We start from the raw sequence: 20,440 nt of genomic DNA on the forward strand, positions 1-20,440 counted from the left end.
CCAACAAAGTGTACACTCCACTTTGTCCATCTTTTTGAAGAGGATGGTGAGATCGTATTACATTTCCAGTCCCCAGGGATCTCCTTGACATGTTAAATGCTCTAAAACACAGCACATTGATATTTCTCTATATGAAAAGAACATAACCACTTCTCTTACTGTCACGATCATTTAGAGATGGATTGGACCAAGGTGCAGCGTGGTAGGCGTACATTTTACTTTTATTTAAATGACACCGAAAAAACAACAGAATACAAAAAAGACCGTAAAGCTGCATGCAGTGCAGAAAGCAACTACACACAACAAGATCCCACAAACTAAAGGTGGACAAAAGACTGCCTAAGTATGATCCCCAATCAGAGAAAACGATAGACAGCTGCCTCTGATTGGGAACCGCCGACCGTCGCTGGATGCTCCGGACCGCAGACCGTCGCTGGAGGCTCTGGACCGCAGACCGTCGCTGGAGGCTCACTCTCACTTTCGCACGGCAAGTGCGAGGAGCTGGCACCGAGCTCACCGGGCTGTGAATACGCACTGTGGAGACAGTGCGTATCACCGCATAACATGGTGCCTGAACGGTCACACACTCCTTAAAGCGAGTGCGGGGAGTTGGCTCTGGTCTGAAACCTGGCTCCGCCAACCACCCCGTGTGCACCCCCCCCAAATGTTTTTGGGCCTGCCTCTCATGCTTCCTTTGTGGTCGCGAACCCCTGTGTCGTCATTGTTTCTCCCTTGCTGCCTCCGTCTGCTCCCATGGAAGGCGATCCCTTCCATGATCACACCCCGACCTAACCAAATAGAGAAATAAAAAGGCTCTCTAAGGTCAGGGCGTGACACTTACAGGTTACTTCAATCATAATCCTCATCTGGAAAAGTGAATAGTGCACAATGTGAAATAATTATAATAATTGTGTGCTGCAATATTTCTACCTGATTTAATCATGCCATCTAAAAATACATACAGTATTTAATAAAAAATGGTGTCATGTTTCATCATAAAGTGCTTTCAGAATCAAAAGTGTTGAACTGTGCTGGAGAATATGCTATAGAATAGAACAACATTTTATTTTCCATCCAGGGATGGACATTTTACAGAAAAAAACAGTCACATGAAAACATAAAATCATCATCATCACCATAATTCATCATACACAGAAAACGGTTTACATTTACCAGGAAGTTTGAAAAGACAGGCTGAGTGTATATACTGGGTACTGCAGCCTAAATGTATGAGCTCACATTGACTGATAGCTCTTTGAAATGATTAGGTCAAGAAACTTGAATGTATTTAGCAGTGTTGCAGTAACATCATCTCAAGCAAATTTGGTGATATACAAAGCAAGTCAAACATCATTGAAATTGCATAAATGATGTATTTGTTTTTATACATCTCCTGTTCGGCATGTCTCTTGTGATGCTGTTCATGGCAGCACTGATGGGTGTGTTGACATTAACGACCTTTACCCCCCTAGCTAACACCAGACATACAGTTGAAGTCGGAAGTTTACATACACCAAGTTGACTGTGCCTTTAAAAAGCTTGGAAAATTCCAGAAAAGGATGTCATGGCTTTAGAAGCTTCTGATAGGCTAATTGACATAATTTGAGTCAATTGGAGGTGTACCTGTGGATGTATTTCAAGGCCTACCTTCAAACTCAGTGCCTCTTTGCTTGACATCATGGGAAAATCAGAAGAAATCAGCCAAGACCTCAGAAAAACAATTGTAGACCTTCACAAGTCTGGTTCACCCTTGGGAGCAATTTCCAAACGCCTGAAGGTACCACGTTCAATTATAAACACCATGGGACCACGCAGCTGTCATACCGCTCCGGAAGAAAACACTTTCTGTCTCCTAGAGATGAACATAACTTTGGTGTGAAAAGTGCAATCCCAAAACAACAGCAAAGGACCTTGTGAAGATGCTGGAGGAAACACGTACAAAAGTATCTATATCCACAGTAAAATTAGTCCTATATCGACATAGCCTGAAATGCCGCTCAGCAAGGAAGAAGCCACTGCTCCAAAACAACCATAAGAAAGCCAGACTATGGTTTGCAACTGCACATGGGGACAAAGATTGTACTTTTTGGAGAAATGTCCTCTGGTCTGATGAAACAAAAAAAATAACTGTTTGGCCATAATGACCATGGTTATGTTTGTAGGAAAAAGGGGGAGGCTTGCAAGCCGAAGAACACCATCCCAACCGGAAAGCATGGGGGTGGCAGCATCATGTTGTGGGGGTGCTTTGCTGCAGGAGGGACTGGTGCACTTCACAAAATAGATGACATCATGAGGAAGGGAAATTATGTGGATATATTGAAGCAACATCTCAAGACATCAATTTAAAGCTTGGTCGCAAATGGGACTTCCAAATGGACAATGACCCCAAGCATACTTACACAGTTGTGGCAAAATGGCTTAAGGACAACAACGTCAAGGTATTGGAGTGACCATCACAAATCCCTGACCTCAATCCCATAAAAAATTTGTGGTCAGAACTGAAAAAGCGTGTGCGAGCAAGGAGGCCTACAAACCTAAGTCAGTTACACCAACTTTGTCAGGAGGAATGGGCCATAATTCACCCATCTTATTGTGGGAAGCTTGTGGAAGGCTAGCCGAAACATTTAACCCAAATTAAACAATTTAAAGGCAATGCTACCAAATACTAATTGAGTGTATGTAAACTTCTGACCGACTGGGAATGTGATGAAAGAAAGAAAAACGTAAATAAATCATTCTCTCTACTATTATTGTGACATTTCACATTCTTAAAATAAAGTGGTAATCCTAATTGACATAAAACAGAGAATTCTTACTAGGATAAAATGTCAGGAATTGTGAAAAACTGATTTTTGTCACGCCCTGACCTTAGAGAGCCTGTTTATGTCTCTATTTGGTTTGGTCAGGGTGTGATTTGGGTGAGCATTCTATGTTCTGTTTCTATGTTTTGTGTTTCTATGTTTTGGCTGGGTATGGTTCTCAATCAGGGACAGCTGTCTATCGTTGTCTCTGATTGGGAATCATACTGTAACGGTCGTCATCCTCCTCTTCTGAGGAGGAGTAGTAAGAAGGATCGGAGGACCAATGCGCAGAGTGGTACGTGTTCATGTTCTTTATTACAACAAGAGAACACTGAAACAAAACAATAAACGACACATGAAAATACCAACCGAAACAGTTCCGTGTGGAACACACAGACACAGAAAATAATCACCCACGAAACACAATAGAAAACAGGCTACCTAAATATGGTTCTCAATCAGCGACAACGATTGACAGCTGCCTCTGATTGAGAACCATACCAGGCCAAACACAGAAATAGCAAATCATAGAAAAACTAACATAGACAACTCACCCAACTCACGCCCTGACAATACAAAAACAAAACAAAGGAACTAAGGTCGGAACGTGACAGTACCCCCCCAAAGGTGCGGACTCTGGCTGCAAAAACTGAACCTATAGGGGAGGGTCTGGGTGGGTGTCTGTCCGCGGTGGCGGACAGACCATATTCCTTGTCCGCCTCCGTGGCCACCATAGTCCTTGTCCGCCTCTAAGCCCGCCTCCGTGGCCTCTTAAGAGCGGCAACCCTCGACGCCGACCTCGGACTGGGGACCCTAGCAACGTGTCCCGAATGGACGGGAGATTCCGGCAGCACCAGATGGACGGGAGATTCCGGCAGCACCGGACAGGTGGGAGATTCCGGCAGCACCGGACAGGCGAGAGACTCCGGCAGCTCTGGAGTGAAGGGCGATTCTGGCAGCGCCGGCGTGACAGGCGATTCTGGCAGCTCCTGGCTGACTGGTGGCTCTGGCAGCTCCTGGCTTGCTGGTGGCTCTGGCAGCTCCTGGCTGACTGGCAGCTCTGGCAGCTCCTGGCTGACTGGCGGCTCTGGCAGCTCAGGACAGACAGGAGACTCTGGCAGCTCAGGACAGACGGGAGACTCTGGCAGCTCAGTCCAGACGGGAGACTCTGGCAGCTCAGTCCAGACGGAAGACTCTGGCAGCTCAGGACAGACGGGAGACTCTGGCAGCTCAGGACAGACAGGAGACTCTGGCAGCACTGGACAGGCGGGAGCACCTGAAGGGAGGAGACGGAGAGACAGCCTGGTGCGTAGGGCTGCCACCGGTGGGCTGGTGCGGAGGTAGCACCGGATAGACCGGACCGTGACGGCGCACTGGAGCTCTCGAGCACCGAGCCTGCCCAACCTTACCTGGTTGAATGCTCCCCGTAGCCAGGCCAGTGTGGCGAGGTGGAATAGACCGCACTGGGCTGTGCTGGCGAACCGGGGACACCATGCGTAAGGCTGGTGCCATTGTACCCCGGCCTGAGGAGACGCACTGGAGACCAGATCCGCTGCCCACTCTAGCCCGGCTGATACGAGGTGCTGCTAGATATCGCACCGGGCTATGCCTGCGCACCGGGGACACAGTGCGCCTCACGGCATAACACGGTGCCTGCCCGGTCCCTCTCTCTCCACGGTAAGCACGGGGAGTTGGCGCAGGTCTCCTACCTGACTTCGCCACACTCCCCGTGTGCTCCCCCCCAATACATTTTTGGGGCTGCCTCTCGGGCTTCCAGCCGCGCTGCCGTACAGCCTTCTCATAACGCCGCCTCTCGGCTTTCACTACTTCCAGCTCTGCCTTGGGGCGGCGATGTTCCCCAGCCTGTTCCCAGGGTCCCTTGCTGTCTAATATCTCCTCCCAAGTCCAGTTCTCCAGGTATCGCTGCCTCTCGTCACCACGCTGCTTGGTCCTTTCTTGGTGGGTGATTCTGTAACGGTCGTCGTCCTCCTCTTCTGAGGCGGAGTAGTAAGAAGGATCGGAGGACCAATTGGCAGCGTGGTACGTGTTCATGCTCTTTATTACAACAAGCGAACACTGAAACAAAACAATAAACGACACATGAAAATACCAACCAAAACAGTTCCGTGTGGAACACACAGACGACACACCCATGAAACACAATAGAAAACAGGCTACCTAAATATGGTTCTCAATCAGGGACAACGATTGACAGCTGCCTCTGATTGAGAACCATACCAGACCAAACACAGAAATAGCAAATCATAGAAAAACTAACATAGACAACCCACCCAACTCACACCCTGACCATACAAATACAAAGACATAACAAAAGAACTAAGGTCAGAACGTGACACATACTTAGGCAGCCTTTTCCCTTTTGTTATTTTGGGAAGTTGACTTTGTTAGTGGCATTATAGCCCAAGTTAAGCTTCACAGTCGTTTCCTTGTTTTGTTGTTTTGTTAGCGACATTCATTTAAAAAGAAAAGAAAATGTACGCTCACCACGCTGCGCTTTGGTCCACTTCTTCAGACGACCGTGACAGAACTTCCCACCACCAAGGGACCAAGCAGCCTGGCCAGGAGGAGCAGGGATCCTGGGCCCGGGAGAAGAGAGAGTGGAGGACATCTTGGACATGGGAGCAGGTTTTGGCAGGGGACAAGACCCTGCCATGGAAACAAGCGGACGTAGCGAGGGAGGAACGACAATGATACCAGGAGTCACGGCAACGAAGCAGGCATGAGAGGCTGCGCACCTTGACTCTGGTGCGTCTCCACATCCCAGTATGTCCTGTGCCAACACCCCACAGTTTCCGGGCTAGAGTGAGCATCCAGCCAGGACGGGTTGTGCCAGCTCTGCGCTCCAGACCTCCGGTGCGGTTCCACAACCCAGTATATCCTGCGCCTGCTCCCCGGACCAGGCCTCCCGTGTGTCTCCCCAGCATGGTGAGTCATGTGCCTGCTGCACGGACGTGGCCTCCAGTGGTGATCCATGGCATGAAGCCTTCAGTGACGATCCATGGCACGAAGCCTCCAATGATGATCCATGGCATGAAGCCTCCAGTGATGATCCATGGCACTAAGCCTCCAGTGATGATCCATGGCACGAAGCCTCCAGTGATGATCCATGGCACGAAGCCTCCAGTGATGATCCATGGCACGAAGCCTCCAGTGATGATCCATGGCATGAAGCCTCCAGTGATGATCCATGGCACAAAGCCTCCAGTGATGATCCATGGCACGGAGACTCCAGTGATGATCCATGGCACAGAGCCTCCAGTGATGATCCATGGCCTGGAGGCTACAGTGATGATCCATGGCAGGAACCCTCCAGCATCCGCCTCCAGTCCGGAGCCTCCAACGACGGCCTCCAGTCCGGAGCCTCCAGCGAATGCTCGCAATGAGGGTTCCCAGTCCGGGGCCCGCAATGAGGGTCCCCAGTCCGGGGTCACCAGTCCGGGGTCGGTGATGAGGGTCCCCGCACCAGAGGGATCTAAGTCCCGAACCAGAGCCGCCACCGCGGATAGATGCCCACCCGGACCCTCCCTTATAGTTTCAGGTTTTGCGGCCGGAGTCTGCACCTTTGGGAGGGGGTTACTGTGATGCCCTGTCCTTAGAGAGCCTTTTTATATCTCTATTTGGTTTGGTCAGGGTGTGATTTGGGTGGGCATTCTATGTTCTGATTTCTATGTTTTGTGTTTCTATGTTTTGCCCGGATATGGTTCTCAATCAGGGACAGCTGTCTATCGTTGTCTCTGATTGGGAATCATACTTAGGCAGCCTTTTTCCCTTTTGTTATTGTGGGAAGTTGACTTTGTTAGTGGCATTATAGCCCAAGTTAAGCTTCACGGTCATTTCCTTGTTTTGTTGGCGACATTCATTTAACACTTCTTAGGGCTGCAATCCCGTTAACGGGATTGATATGACAACAGCCATTGAAAGTGCAGAGCGCGAAATTCAAACAACAGAAATCTCATAATTAAAATTCCTCAAACATACATGTATTTTATACAATTTTTAAGGTAATCTTGTTGTTAATCCCACCAAAGTGTCCGATTTCAAATAGGCATTACAGCGAAAAGCACCACAAAACGATTATGTTAGGTCACCGCCAAGTCACAGAAAAATTCTGCCATTTTTCCAGCCAAAGAGAGGAGTCAGAAAAAGCACAAATAGAGATAAAATGAATCACTAACCTTTGATGATCTTCATCAGATGACACTCATAGGACTTCATGTTACACAATACATGTATGTTTTGTTCGATAAAGTGCATATTTATATAAAAAAATCTATACATTGAAGCGTTATGTTCACTAGTTCCAAAAACATCAGGTGATAGAGAGCCACATCATTTTACAGAAATACTCATTATAAATGTCGATGAAAATACATGTGTTAGACATGGAATTATAGATACACTTCTCCTTAATGCAACCACCGTGTCAGATTTTTTAAAAGCTTTACGGAAAAAGCTAACCATGCAATAATCTGAGAACGGCGCTCAGAAAACAAATAGATATATCCGTCAACAGAAATCAGAAATAACAGTTCCACATTAAATGTTTGATTTGTTCGATAATGTCAATCATTTATGTCTTTGGAGCTACTTTTGTTAGCGCGTTTGGTAAACAAATCCAAAGTCACGAAGTGCGTTCCCTAGTTGCAGATGAAATGTCAAAAAGTTCTGTTACTGTCCGTAGAAACATGTCAAACGATGTATGGAATCAATCTTTAGGATGTTTTTAACGTAAAACTTCAATAATATTCCAACCAGAGAATTCCTTTGTCTTCAGAAAAGCAAAGGAGCGTGAGCTACCTCTCATGTGAAATGCGCATGACCAGCGCGTGGCTGCTGCCAGACCTCTGACTCAATCTTCTCTCATTCTCTCCCCCTTCAAAGTAGAATCCTCAAACAAGTTTCTAAAGACAAGTTGACATCTAGTGGAAGCCTTAGGAAGTGCAACATAACCAATATCCCACTGTGTATTCAATAGGGGCTGAGTTGAAAATCGACCAACCTCAGATTTCCCACTTCCTGTTTGGATTTATTCTCAGGTTTTTGCTTGCCATATGAGTTATGTTATACTCACAGACATCATTCAAACAGTTTTAGCATCTTCAGAGTGTTTTCTATCCAATACTAATAATAATATGCAGTAACTTTATGATTTAAACTTTATCAGTTTAAAAGTAATAGTCATTGCTCATACCTTGGTCATCATACTTTGATCTGGTTTAACTGAAATATCATCAAATGTAATGAAAAACATGATTTTGACTGTTCATGACCTTTAAACAGATTCCAGCTGCTCCAGCTCCATTGTACCTCTGTGACCTTAGATAGCTTTTTATGTCTCTATTTGGGTTTGGTCAGGGTGTGATTTGGTTGGGCATTCTATGTTCTTTTTTCTATGTTTTTGTATTTCTTTGTTTTGGCCGGGTATGGTTCTCAATCAGGGACAGCTGTCTATTGTTTTCTCTGATTGGGAACCATACTTAGGTAGCTTTTTCCCACATGGTTTTTGTGGGTAGTTATTTTTTGTTTAGTCTTTTGCACCTTACCGGACTGTTTCAGTTTTGGTTATTCTCTTTGTTATTTTTGTTAGGGTTCATTTTCAATAAAAAGCATGAACACTTACCACGCTTTTACACTTTGGTCCGATTCCTCTTCTTCAGACGACGAAAACCGTTACAACCTCTCTCTGTCACAAGGCTTCTGATGGGAGGACGGCTCATGAAAATGGCTGGAATGGAGCTAATGGAATGGCATCAAACACATGAAAACCATGGTTTGATACCATTCTACTTATTCCACTCCAGCCATAAACACAAGTCCGTCCTCCCCAATTAAGGTGCCTCCAACCTCCTGTGCTCCCTATGTCTCTTTTACTTATCTCTCTATGATTAAATAGGTCCTACAGTATTACATACAAACTCTGAATTAAGGAATTTTAATCCCAGGTTCACTCTAATTCTGTCTCATTTACACCAGACTGTGTTCCTAGCAGAGGTGTGGACTCGAGTCACATGATTTGGACTCGAGTCAGACTCGAGTCACAAATATGATGACTTGCAACTCGACTTTGACTTTAACACCAATGACTCGTGACTTGACTTGGACTTGAGCCTTTTGACTCGATCTGACTTGATATCCTCCCCAAGCCCAAATATTAAAAATGAGGCTATTAAAAAAAGTGTGCAGCGCATCAACTCTTCATTTAACAGATTACAGTTTGAATCGGACAGCTGCCAATCAAATTGTGCCAGCAGAGAAAATGTTGTGCATGTCAGTGCAGAGGAACGTTGGCGAGTGAATTCAGGAGCCCTTGGAAAGATAATACCCCAAATTATTATTTTCGGATATAAAAACAGAACATGCAGGAAGAAAATTACAGACAGAGGCGCAACAATTTCCAACTTTGTTTGACATTTGAAGCTGCATAAAGAACGGTAAATTGTGGCTAATATAGCTGACAGCTATATAATATATAACTTTACCCGTGTAGCATGCAGGCTAACGTAATGTTAAATCAATGAGCCTCCACACAGTCAGTCAGTGCGGGAACGTGTTCATTGCAAGATTGAGCTACAACTGGCTAGGCAGTTGGTAGCCTAAGTCCTGCCTGATGTTACTGCTGTTCCTAAAACCATTGACATACGTTAGCCTATTGTAACCACACAGAGAGAGTGTGTGTGTGTTTGTGTGTTTGTGTGTGCACCCCATAGCGATCCTTGATAGTCGATCACTATTGGGGGGGGGTATTTTTCATGGCTACCCATGTATTTCCATGGAAATATAATGTTTATTTGGAAAGTAATAAATATATAGATATTTTTAAAAGCATTCATGATTTGCGTAAATGCAATATACTAATTATTACTCTTGTTAAAAATATGAAATGGTATTACATTTGATGAAGAGCACATTATGACTTGTTTAGGACTCGAAACTCAAAGTTTAGGACTTGAGCCTTGACTTGATACTTGATGATCTTGACTTGAGACTTGACTTGGGACTTGAGTGCTAAGACGTGAGATTTACTGGTGACTTGTAAAACAATGACTTGGCCCCACCTCTGGTTCTTAGGGCACAAACACCCACGTACGTCAGCAGTAGCACCGGTACGTAGCATCAGTGCCGTAGCCCCAGCAGATGCAATAACGCTACGGCTGTGTATCTCCCTTGCCCCATTCTGTTCAGTGTGACAGAGTGAGTATCAGCACCGGCTGTGTGAGAGGGGCTGATGGGAGAGTGAGGGAGAGGCCTGTAGTTCTGCTGTTGCTGCTGTGCCCAATGAGTCAGTATGACAGAGTGCAAGCCTAGCGCTACGCTAAGGTCTCTCTTCCCTTCCTTTCCCCTCTGCTATATCATCATTATCGCTGCACCTGGTCACCCCATCGAGCTACCATACTCAAGAGTCTCACAGTCAGTCTGCTGCTGCACCTCATTCTACTGCAACACTCCACTGCCAGCCTCGACTGTCAGACACACTCCTCTGCCATATGTAACTGCCTATGTACCGTTGGGTGTCTGACTGTCTGCCACGTTCCTTTAGGGTGTGTATGTGCTCTTTTCCGGTGCAGTTGTGACAGAAAGAGGCTGATGTGTGCTGCACACACACACACACACACACACACTCAGGTGCACACAATCACACATACACACACAAACACGCAAGCACACACACGCAAATACACGCACACTTAAGCACACACATACACGCAAGCACACAAACACACGCACATGCACACACACATACTGTTCCCTCTCTGAGAATGAGTGGGTAATAATGTTCCAGCTTCTGCATCTGATTTACCAGCTGTACAAATATAGACTGGAAGCCTGTGACCTCTGTATTACAAGTAGTAGGATCGTTTTGATTATCAGATAATACAGATATGTACCATAGCTTTCTTCAGCATGAATATGCATAGAAACACCTGGAGTGGGGGAGAAGTGTTGACGAGGTAGAAATGACACTACTTGTGCTGGACTGAAAAAAATACCTATGTGGCAACTTTGCGGCACTTTTGATCCCTCCCCTCTCCTCCACAGTCTCCTCTCCACTCCCTCCTGTTCCCTTCCTCTGTCTACTCACCCTCCAGCCCTCACGCTCTTCTTGTGAGTAAACTCATGGAGTCTATTTTTAGAAGAAGTTCGTCAATTGCACTCGTCTTTTATCTGCTCAGCTATTTGTGTCTCTCACACACACACATGCACACACAAACATGCACACACAGACGAGCGCACACATGCACACACACACACGCGCGCGCACACATACACGCACACAACGCACACACGCACGCACGCACACACAAACACACACACGTAACATATTTTCTCTCTCATATTGACTGTGTTTGCGTGAATGGAGATGTGATACGAACAGGGATAAAAGAGGGATGGCAGTTTCCAGCGACCGACAGCCGTGCTTGCCATGAGAATCTGAATTCCCCATCCCATAATGCTTAGAGGAAGGATACTCACTGAAGGTTACACATGCCAACACATGCCAGAAGACAGGATATCACAAACACTCACGCACACACATGCACACACACAGTATCAGCCTTACCCTTGAGTAAAGCCTTGTCCCTGGGTAAAGTCAGGGGCTTTTAAAATTCCCCTGTCCCTCTCTACACATGTATTAATGTGTTACTAGTGTGCAATGTGTGTGTGTGTGAGTGACATGATGAATCCACTGAGATAATGGACACCGTAGTGCGAAACAGCTCCACCTGCTAGGACAGACCTACTCCAACAGTTCTTCCTGCAGACTGCAATCAGACTGTACAACAGCAGAAGAATTACAGCAGATTACCGTAACGCGAATTTGGACGTCAACACTGAAGTTGATCAGTTGAAATAGTTTTTACATTTGATAGATATTTTTGCTGTTTAAAATAAATAGATTTTCCAATTCCTGTCTTAAATGTTCTTGTAATGGGGAATCAAAATTCATGTTTTTTGTAGAATGTGACTAGTACAAACCCTAGAACCATTAAACCCTTGATCGTATCCTACAAATCAAGCTAGATGTTTGCCTTTTTAAATGTATGTATTGTATTTTCTCCTGCATAAAAGTCCAAATGTAATTATAAGTAATGTAATTCAGATATGTCTGCACATTTACTACAAATAAACTGAAAGTGAAAAACTGAAACAATGCAGTATGTATGAAACATTAAGAACACCTGCTCTTTCCATGACAGACTGACCAGCTGAATCTAGCTGAAAGCTATTATCCCTTATTGATGTCGCCTGTTAAATCCATTTCAATCGGGGTAGATGAAAGGGAGGAAACAGGTTAAAGAAGGATTTTTAAGCCTTGAGACAACTAAGTGCCTTTGAATGAGGTACGGTAGTAGATGCCAGTCGCACCGGTTTGGGTGTGTCAAGAACGGCAACGCTGCTGGGTTTTTTAAGCTCAACAGTTTTCTGCGTGTATCAAGAAGGGTCCACCACCCAAAGGATATCCAGCCAACTTGACACAACTGTGGGAAGCATTGGAGTAAAAATGGGCCGGCATCCCTGTGGAACGCTTTTGACACTGTTACAGATACCAGTATCCTGTGTGTGTATCCTGTGTGTGTGTTTTCTCTCCTTCTCCCCTCACAGGTGAAAATCATCACTCCCCAATCAGTCACCAATCAATCATCAATCAGAAGACACACCTCCTCCTGTTTTCCTACCCTATCACAGTTCCTTTCCCTTGGTTTAAAAACCCTGTCAGTTGTTTGCTCTACAGCTCAATCTCTCTGTAAATGCCATGTCTGTAGGTCACTCTCTCGTTGTGTAGTAACCTCTCTTTAGTTTGAGCACCTCCATAGCACTTTGTCATCACCTGTGAGTATTGTTTTGGTGTTTGTTTGCTGGTAGGAAAAGGGGAAACCAAGACAAGTCGCCCATGGGCATACACTACCCGTAGGTAGACTTTGTTAAATACACTAGTTAGAACTGGGCGGACCACCCACTGTATTTTTGGTTAGTTAGTTAGCTGTTGTTAAAGTAGGCTAGTCTAGCTTAGGGGTGTTTTTGAATACTTATTTTTTCTTTTCTTGGGTCCAGCTCAGCCCCTTTTCCTGCTCCCCCCATTACCGTGTGTTTTCAAATAAACCTTGAGTTTGACGGTAGATTTCAGTTGTCCTGGTTATTTCGTTCTCACTTTTACTTTGTCACAATTATAATTTGCATGAGACGGGTCTCATTACCATCCCCCCCTAGACTGTCGGGCCAAAAGGGATTCGTAACAGACACCTTGTAGAGTCCACGCCCCGACGAATTGAGGCTGTTCTGAGGGCAAAAGGCGGTGCAACTCAATATTAGGACGGTGTTCCTAATGTTTTGTACACTCAGTGTTGTGTGTGTGTGTGTAAATGAGTCGGAGGGAATTTGTGTCTCTAAAACAACTGCAACAAGGTGATAGACGGAGGACATGTTGTGAGTGTACTGAGGTGATGCTGTGTGCTAAGCTAACCTAGTAGCCACACCCATACATCCAACATCAATCCAAAGTAGAATATGATTTAAACAAATATGTCAGATTGGTGGTCATAACAGAATCAAACTACAGTGGGTTTTCAACTTTCTCTGGTAAATGTAAAGTTCAGCTCAAGGCTCAAATGTTTGAAAATGGAACAGCACAGTCCTAATTACTAATGACCACACATATACACATTTGTTGATGACTTTTACTGATACATATTAGCAGTAGCAGGGACAGTATGTGATGATCATAAATACACACATTGGATGATTCATTTCACACTGTGTGCTACTAGCATGGTCAATGGATTAGTGTTCCTGGGGAGGGCTGTATCTGACACAGTCCTGGCCTGATCTGAGTGAACATCTGGACGCATGCAGACACACTCACACAGCAGGGTTCTGCTTTATGATGTAACCAAACACTGATGTATCTAGGAAGCGGCTCTTTTTCATCCTCCAATCAGAGCAGAGTGTCCAGACTAAGGTCTAATCAAATGGCTATAAAATGGTGAATTTACAGCGGTTGCTATTACCAACAACAACATTTTTAAATGCTCTGCTCAGATTTTTGGTTTAGTAGGAGTTAAAGTATAAAGAAATTATGAAGATGTACATTAAAATTGCACATTTTAGTTGAACCTTCATCAGATGAAAGACATGCAGGCTACACATTATAGTTCAAATGGGTGTAGTGTTTTCTAAGCCATTGCTTCAAACGTTTGAGCATAACCCTTTCATCTTCTGCTTAGGAGTTTACAAATGAACGTATTTGAATGGCCGCCTTTGCAGATGCTACAAACTGACCAGACACAGACACACACACACACCTACCTCTCCTGGTTAGCCAGAGTAGCAAGAACCCATAGAAATGGTGATTAATTAGCCAATGCTGCAACACACTATCAAATCATGCCAATGAATCACTGATCATTTTCCTTGAGAGGCTATACTGAGAGGTGGTTTATCACATCATCACTTACTGGAATAGTTAAAAAAAAATGTTGCTTTGGTTGCCAGATCTGTTTCTACTTTAGTCAAATCCTCAGTCATAGGAACAAACAGCCCAGGTGGGTTTGGCCAGATGTGGATTCGGTCATGACTTCTCCCTTTTGGGGGGATAGCTTGTGTTGCCAGATCTGTTTCTACTGAAATTAACTACTCTGTTGTTGTCATACATTCACGCAATGTTTCTCAATATTGGTCCTGGGTCCAAAGGTGTGCCCATTTTTCTTTTTGCCCGAAACACACCTGATTCAACCAAAGGCTTGCACCCCTTTGGACCTGGAGACCAATTTTGGGAAACATTGTTGTAACGGATATTCTCCTTTGTATCGGTAAGAAGTACAGCGGGAGACCCTGCGACTAAACAGCTCAAGCAGAATCTGAATGACTGGCCCTCAGGCTCGGGTGGATGTGGGTGAATCCAAGGTTTTACCATATTTTACCATACCATATAGCATCATCACCATTTGACAAAGAAAACCACATGTCATTATCTGCCTGCCCTCCCCATCATCATGGCTGACTGATGTTAACACAGAAGATATATGAATAGAATAGAGCTTTGTTCAATGAGGAATGATAACTAAGACCATGAACATGAACATTTGACAAATAAACCCACAAACCACTCTGTCCCTGTCATAATCTCTGATAGGTGTTCCTACCCGTTGATAGTGCCTCCACAGCCAACGTAAGCTCTTGTGTAAGATCCCATCACCCTTTATCCCCCTCTATAACCATACTGTAGTAGGAGGAAAGATGTCTGACCAGACAGAACATTCTTTACCTGCCTAACAAGGTGATGAACAGAACATTGTCACCGTGTCCACTCTCTGCATCTGCAGTGCAGTCCTCAGCTTGGGATTGGAAAAGAGAATGGATTCGGCACATTTTGATTGGTGGAGAGCGGGGACTTGGCAAGACATGATTGGAGGGTGAGACCCTGCATGTTGCTGGGCTGTTAGTGTAGAAAATCACAAATATTGTTTCTTGACACCCAAAACATGGCGGATGGTGGAGAGAGGAAATTGGAAAAGAGAGAAGAAAGAGGTGGAGAGGAAGGACATGGAATTGATGAGAGCTGAGAGAACTCAGGGTAGAGGAATATGAAACAAGGCAAGGCACAGTAAACGTGAGAATCAGGAGGGAAGTGACAGAAAATGCACTATGTAGCTCTAGGTGTGCTGAGGAATACGTCGAATTATGCGTGTCCTTGTTCGAATCAAGCTGTCTGAGATGCAATTTCAATCAGTGGAGTTTTCCTTAGTCATTCTTGTTCAGAGGGCAGCTCTACCTTAATGGCAGAACCAATGTTCCCTCCTGGGATGAGAAACTACGTAAGCAGCGAAGGCAGAGTTTGCCGATAGTAATCAAGTAGAGGCGACGAATGTCGTCCCTAACTACAATACGACAGACAAATCTGAGAATGAAGAATAGTGACACTCCCATTTGTTTCTGATGTGAATGGCTGCTGTAATGCCTGTTCATCAAATAAGTTTACCCTTCGCGATTTGTTTTCCACTGTGCGCATTTCGCTGTTGTTCTGTTTTTGGCGTTTTCCCACCAGGCCACTAAATTGGAAATCGAGTGCTAACTACGCCAACTCAGACAAGAAACGTAGATGAGGAGATGAGGGGCGTTACACGTGGGTTGCCATAGACAAGTTTACTGTACTGGCTCGATTTTCTGCTGTAATTCTGCAGTGATTGGTCAAATTTGCAGTCCCCTGCATTTTTTATGATGTGTTTAATTTGGTCACATAGTCACAAAGTCCCTGAGGGACTAAGTGAGTGAATGTCAGCAGTAGGTACAGTAACCAGATCCCCTATCATCATTAAATATTAACGATAATTCTTAAAGCAGCTGGCATCTCCACAACCCAGGGGAAGCTTTAAAATGTCACACAAGATCCTGTCCTCACTCAGTTACTCAGTTACAATCACACTCTGGCTAGAAGTTGTTCACAGATCTAGGATCAGCTTACGCGATCTTTCTGTTACTAGCGGTTAGAGTGTTGGGTCCGTAACCGAAAGGTTGCCGGTTCGAATATCCGAGCCGACAAGGTGAAAATTCTATGGATTTGCCCTTGAGCAAGGCACTTAACCCAAATTTACTCCAGGGGCTCTGTACCACTATGACTGACTCTGTAAAACAACACATTTCACTGCACCTATCTGGTGTATGTGACAATAAAAAAATATTGTTTTAAATAATATTAACCTCAACCGTCAGGGTGAAAATGAAGAACTTAGATTAGTGTTAGATCAGGTGGGGCGGTTTCATCATATTCCCATTTCTACAACTGGTAGCCCAGCTCTGTTCCATGTTGAATTGTACACATTGAACCACTATAGACACCAATCAATGAATTAGTCAGTTTCGTCCATCTGATGGTATGGGAATGTCTGTCCTGTCTGCTCTATATTTTGGTGTGTGTTTCTCTGTAAACTGACGACTTCATGAAAGAGAAGAGTCTCCAATATGTTCCCTTATTAAATTAGGATTTCCTCCATTTTAACAAGTTGACCAGTTTACACATTTATCCAGATTGTTTTTGATGCACCAGTTTTCTCAGTCAATGTTGTGCATATTCAGATACTTTATATAACTGTAGAAATGACAACAACAAATGTTCCAATGTCTTCCTCACAGAAGAGTTATTTTTACCTCTGAATTGGTGTATTGCATTCTAGCTGTGAGCTGCATTCTGTGAGATGTTTGAATGTCAAGTGACCACTTCAAGATACTGGCGACACTCAGCCAGGCCACACTGTGAGTCAGAGATTCCACCATGCACTCAAGTCAGTGGAGGCTGCTGAGGGGAGGACGGCTCATAATAGCGGCTGGAAAGGAGTGAGTGGAATGGCATCAACGACATGGAAACCACATATTTAACATGTTTGATGCCGTTCCACTCACTCCATTCCAGCCGTTATTATGATCCGTCCTCCCATCAGCAGCCTCCATTGACGTAGATATGTAAGGCTCAGACATTCAGGAAATTCAAATACTGTATTTAATATGAATAAATACATGGATTTCAGAATATTGAATAACATCTTATTTGTGTATTTTGAAACTATTCAGACCCCTTAACCTTTTCCACATTTTGTTATGTTACAACCTTATTCCAAAATGGATTAAATAAGACATTTTCCTCATCAATCTACACACAATACCCCAAAATGACAAAGCGAAAACATGTGTTTAGAAATGTTTGCAAATGCACTCAAAATAAACAACAGAAATAGCTTGTTTACATAAGTATTCAGACCCCTTTGCTATGAGACTTGAAATTGAGGCCAGGTGCATCATGTTTCCATTGATCATCCTTGAAATGTTTCTACAACTTCATTGGAGTTCCACCTGTGGTAAATCCAATTGATTGGACATGTTTTGGAAAGGCACACACACCTGTCTATAGAAGGTCACACAGTTGACAGCGCATGTCAGAGCAAAAACAAAGCCATGAGGTCGAAGGAACCACTGTAGAGCTCCGAGACAGGATTGTGTCGAGGCACAGATCTGGGGAAGGGTAGCCAAACATTTCTGCAGCATTGAAAGGTCTCCAAGAACACAGTGGCCTTCATGAAGTTTGGAACCACCACAACTCTTCCTGGACCTGGCCGCCCGTCCAAACTGAGCAAGAGTAGAATGGCCAGACAGAAGCCACTCCTCAGTAAAAGGCACATGACAGCCCCCTAAAGACTCTCAGACCATGAGAAACAAGATTCCCAAGATTGAACTCTTTGGCCTGAATGCCAATCATCACGTCTGGAGGAAACCTGGCACCATCCTTACGGTGAAGCATGGTGGTGGCAGCATCATGCTGGGTGGATGTTTTTCAGTGGAAAGGACTGGGAGACTACTCTGGATCGGGGGAAAGATGAACGGAGCAAAGTACGGAGAGCTCCTTGATGAAATCCTACTCCAGAGTGCTCAGGACCTAAGGCTGGGGCGAAGGTTCACCTTCCAACAGGACAATGACCCTAAGCACACAGCCAAGACAACGCTGGTGTTGCTTTGGGACAAGTCTCTGAATGTCCTTGAGTGGCCCAGCCAGAGCCTGGTCTTGAACCCGATCAAACATCTCTGGAGAGCTGAAAATAAATGTACAGTGACGCTCCCCATCTAACCTGACAGAGCTTGAGAGGATCTGCAGAGAAGAATGGGAGAGACTCCCCAAATACTGTACAGATGTGCCAGATGTAGCGTCATACCCAAGAAGACTCGAAGCTGCAATCACTGACAAAGGCGCTTCAACAAAGTACTGAGGAAAGGGTCTCAATACTTATGTAAATGTGATATTTCAGTTGTTTTTTTATAAATAAATGTGCAAACATTTATACAAATCTGTTTTTGCCTTTTCATTATGGGGTATTATGTGTAGATTGATGAGGGGAAAAAACGATGTAATAATTTTTAGAATAAGGCTGTAATGTAACAAAATGTGGAAAAAGTCCAGGGGTCTGAATACTTTCTGAATGCACTGTATATAAGGACTACATGGCACCTGACATAAACCTGGTGGAGGCTGTACTGTAGTCTTCCCCTGGATCCATCTATATGTTTTGTTGTGTTGTCTCTCTTGTTGTGATGTGTGTTTTGTCCTATATTCATATTGGATTTAAGGCAGGAGGCATTTTGCCTTTTGTAGGCCATCATTGTAAATAAGAATTTGTTCTTAACTGACTTGCCTAGTTAAATAATGGTTAAATTAAAAATAAATTAAAAAACACCATCATGACACTGATGATGTCTGCTCTGATAGAAATCTAAACATGGAATAACTGTATTTTTTTGAAAATGTCAATTTATATTTTAAAAAAGCCCTCCCTTGCTTCTTTATTGACACATTTTGGGTCAATGCACCACATGCAAACTCAAGACTGGATTCCTTAATAGGAATATTCCTTAATAGGACCCCCCCCCCCCCCGTGGTACAGCATACTACAGTAGAAAATCACTGTTTCATCACCAACCAAACCAAACACTCTCCATACTGACTCACTCAGCTAAGCGTGTTAACTAATCGAGCAGTGCCAAACTACAGCTACATTTCACTTCAGCTGTCAGTCGCCTTCGTTTCACCCACAACTCCAATCCCTGCTTAATCCACAGAGCCAATTTCTTTCTCTCCATCTCCCTCTACCCACTCCCTTATCCATCCCTCTCTGCCAACAGCCTGTTCCCTTACCCCCCTCTTTCTCTCTCCTTCTATTCCTGTGACCATCTTATCACGAGTGTGTCTGGCCTGTGTGCAACTCACCATGCTGCGTGTCCCTCCTTCGTCTTCCTCTTGTCCTCTCCAACAGCATGTCTTTCTGGCCCTGGGGGTCAAAGAGTGCAAGGCCCGAAGAAAGAGGAGGATGGATACAGAGAGAAAGAGAGCCTCTAACAGTGTTGCCAGGCTTGTGTCGAGACTGGCCACTATATTAGAACCATTCTAATCGTCTTAAACCATTTACCTTATCTCAAACATTTTTTGATTATTGCCCCAGAGACACACCCGCACACAATAGCCACAGTGTGTCCCGTCATGTGCTCTTATAGACGGTATGGTTGTGGTGACCGTAGAACTTGTTTGTTAGTCCACTGTAAAGGTAGCTCTTTATAAATGATACAAATGATGCACTCATGTATCTGTTCTAATGACTGATAACTGAAACGTGCTCTTTTGTTCACGCTGTTCTCTCTGAATGACTTAGTTGACACGTTTCTATTTTCATTTTTTCTTCTTCTAAGAATCTATCTGTTGTCAACAACAACAAAAATGACGGAAACTTGGGGTCTGAAATGACCCGAGGTCTGGAATATCGTGGTGTCTTCCTGTGAAATGGCAACGTGTGCGTGCTCACCATCCGCGGCAGCACCATGCAGCCAAACACGCTCACCATAGTCAGACACACGATGACAGAGGGTGGCAACGTGTGTCCAGCTGCAAGTGGCTTGAAGAGCCACTCGAGACGGAACCGTGTTGTGTGTGTTTCTAAAAAGACACCTTCTCGTGATTGGCAGTCAAGGCTGCCTAGTAGAGACAACGACCAATCCCCATTCACATCCTTACTTGGCAGTCAGTTTCACCATCCCCGCCCTCTGTCCACCCGTCCTCGACCAACCTCACAATCCCCCGTCTCTAGCCC

At 44.6% G+C, this 20,440-nt stretch overlaps 1 long non-coding RNA gene across 1 annotated transcript; it reads right to left on the reverse strand.

Annotated features, from left to right (window-relative positions):
* Positions 1-230: 230 nt before the first annotated feature.
* On the reverse strand, positions 231-20,173 carry LOC135521231 (uncharacterized). The gene is made up of 3 exons (XR_010452513.1): positions 19,766-20,173; positions 19,567-19,627; positions 231-788 (listed from the first exon to the last, which is right to left on the reverse strand). It is a non-coding gene; the product is annotated as an uncharacterized LOC135521231 (long non-coding RNA).
* Between the last annotated feature and the right edge of the window lie 267 nt (positions 20,174-20,440).

Source organism: Oncorhynchus masou, chromosome 29 (genome assembly GCF_036934945.1).
Source record: "Oncorhynchus masou masou isolate Uvic2021 chromosome 29, UVic_Omas_1.1, whole genome shotgun sequence".
NCBI lineage: Eukaryota > Metazoa > Chordata > Actinopteri > Salmoniformes > Salmonidae > Oncorhynchus > Oncorhynchus masou.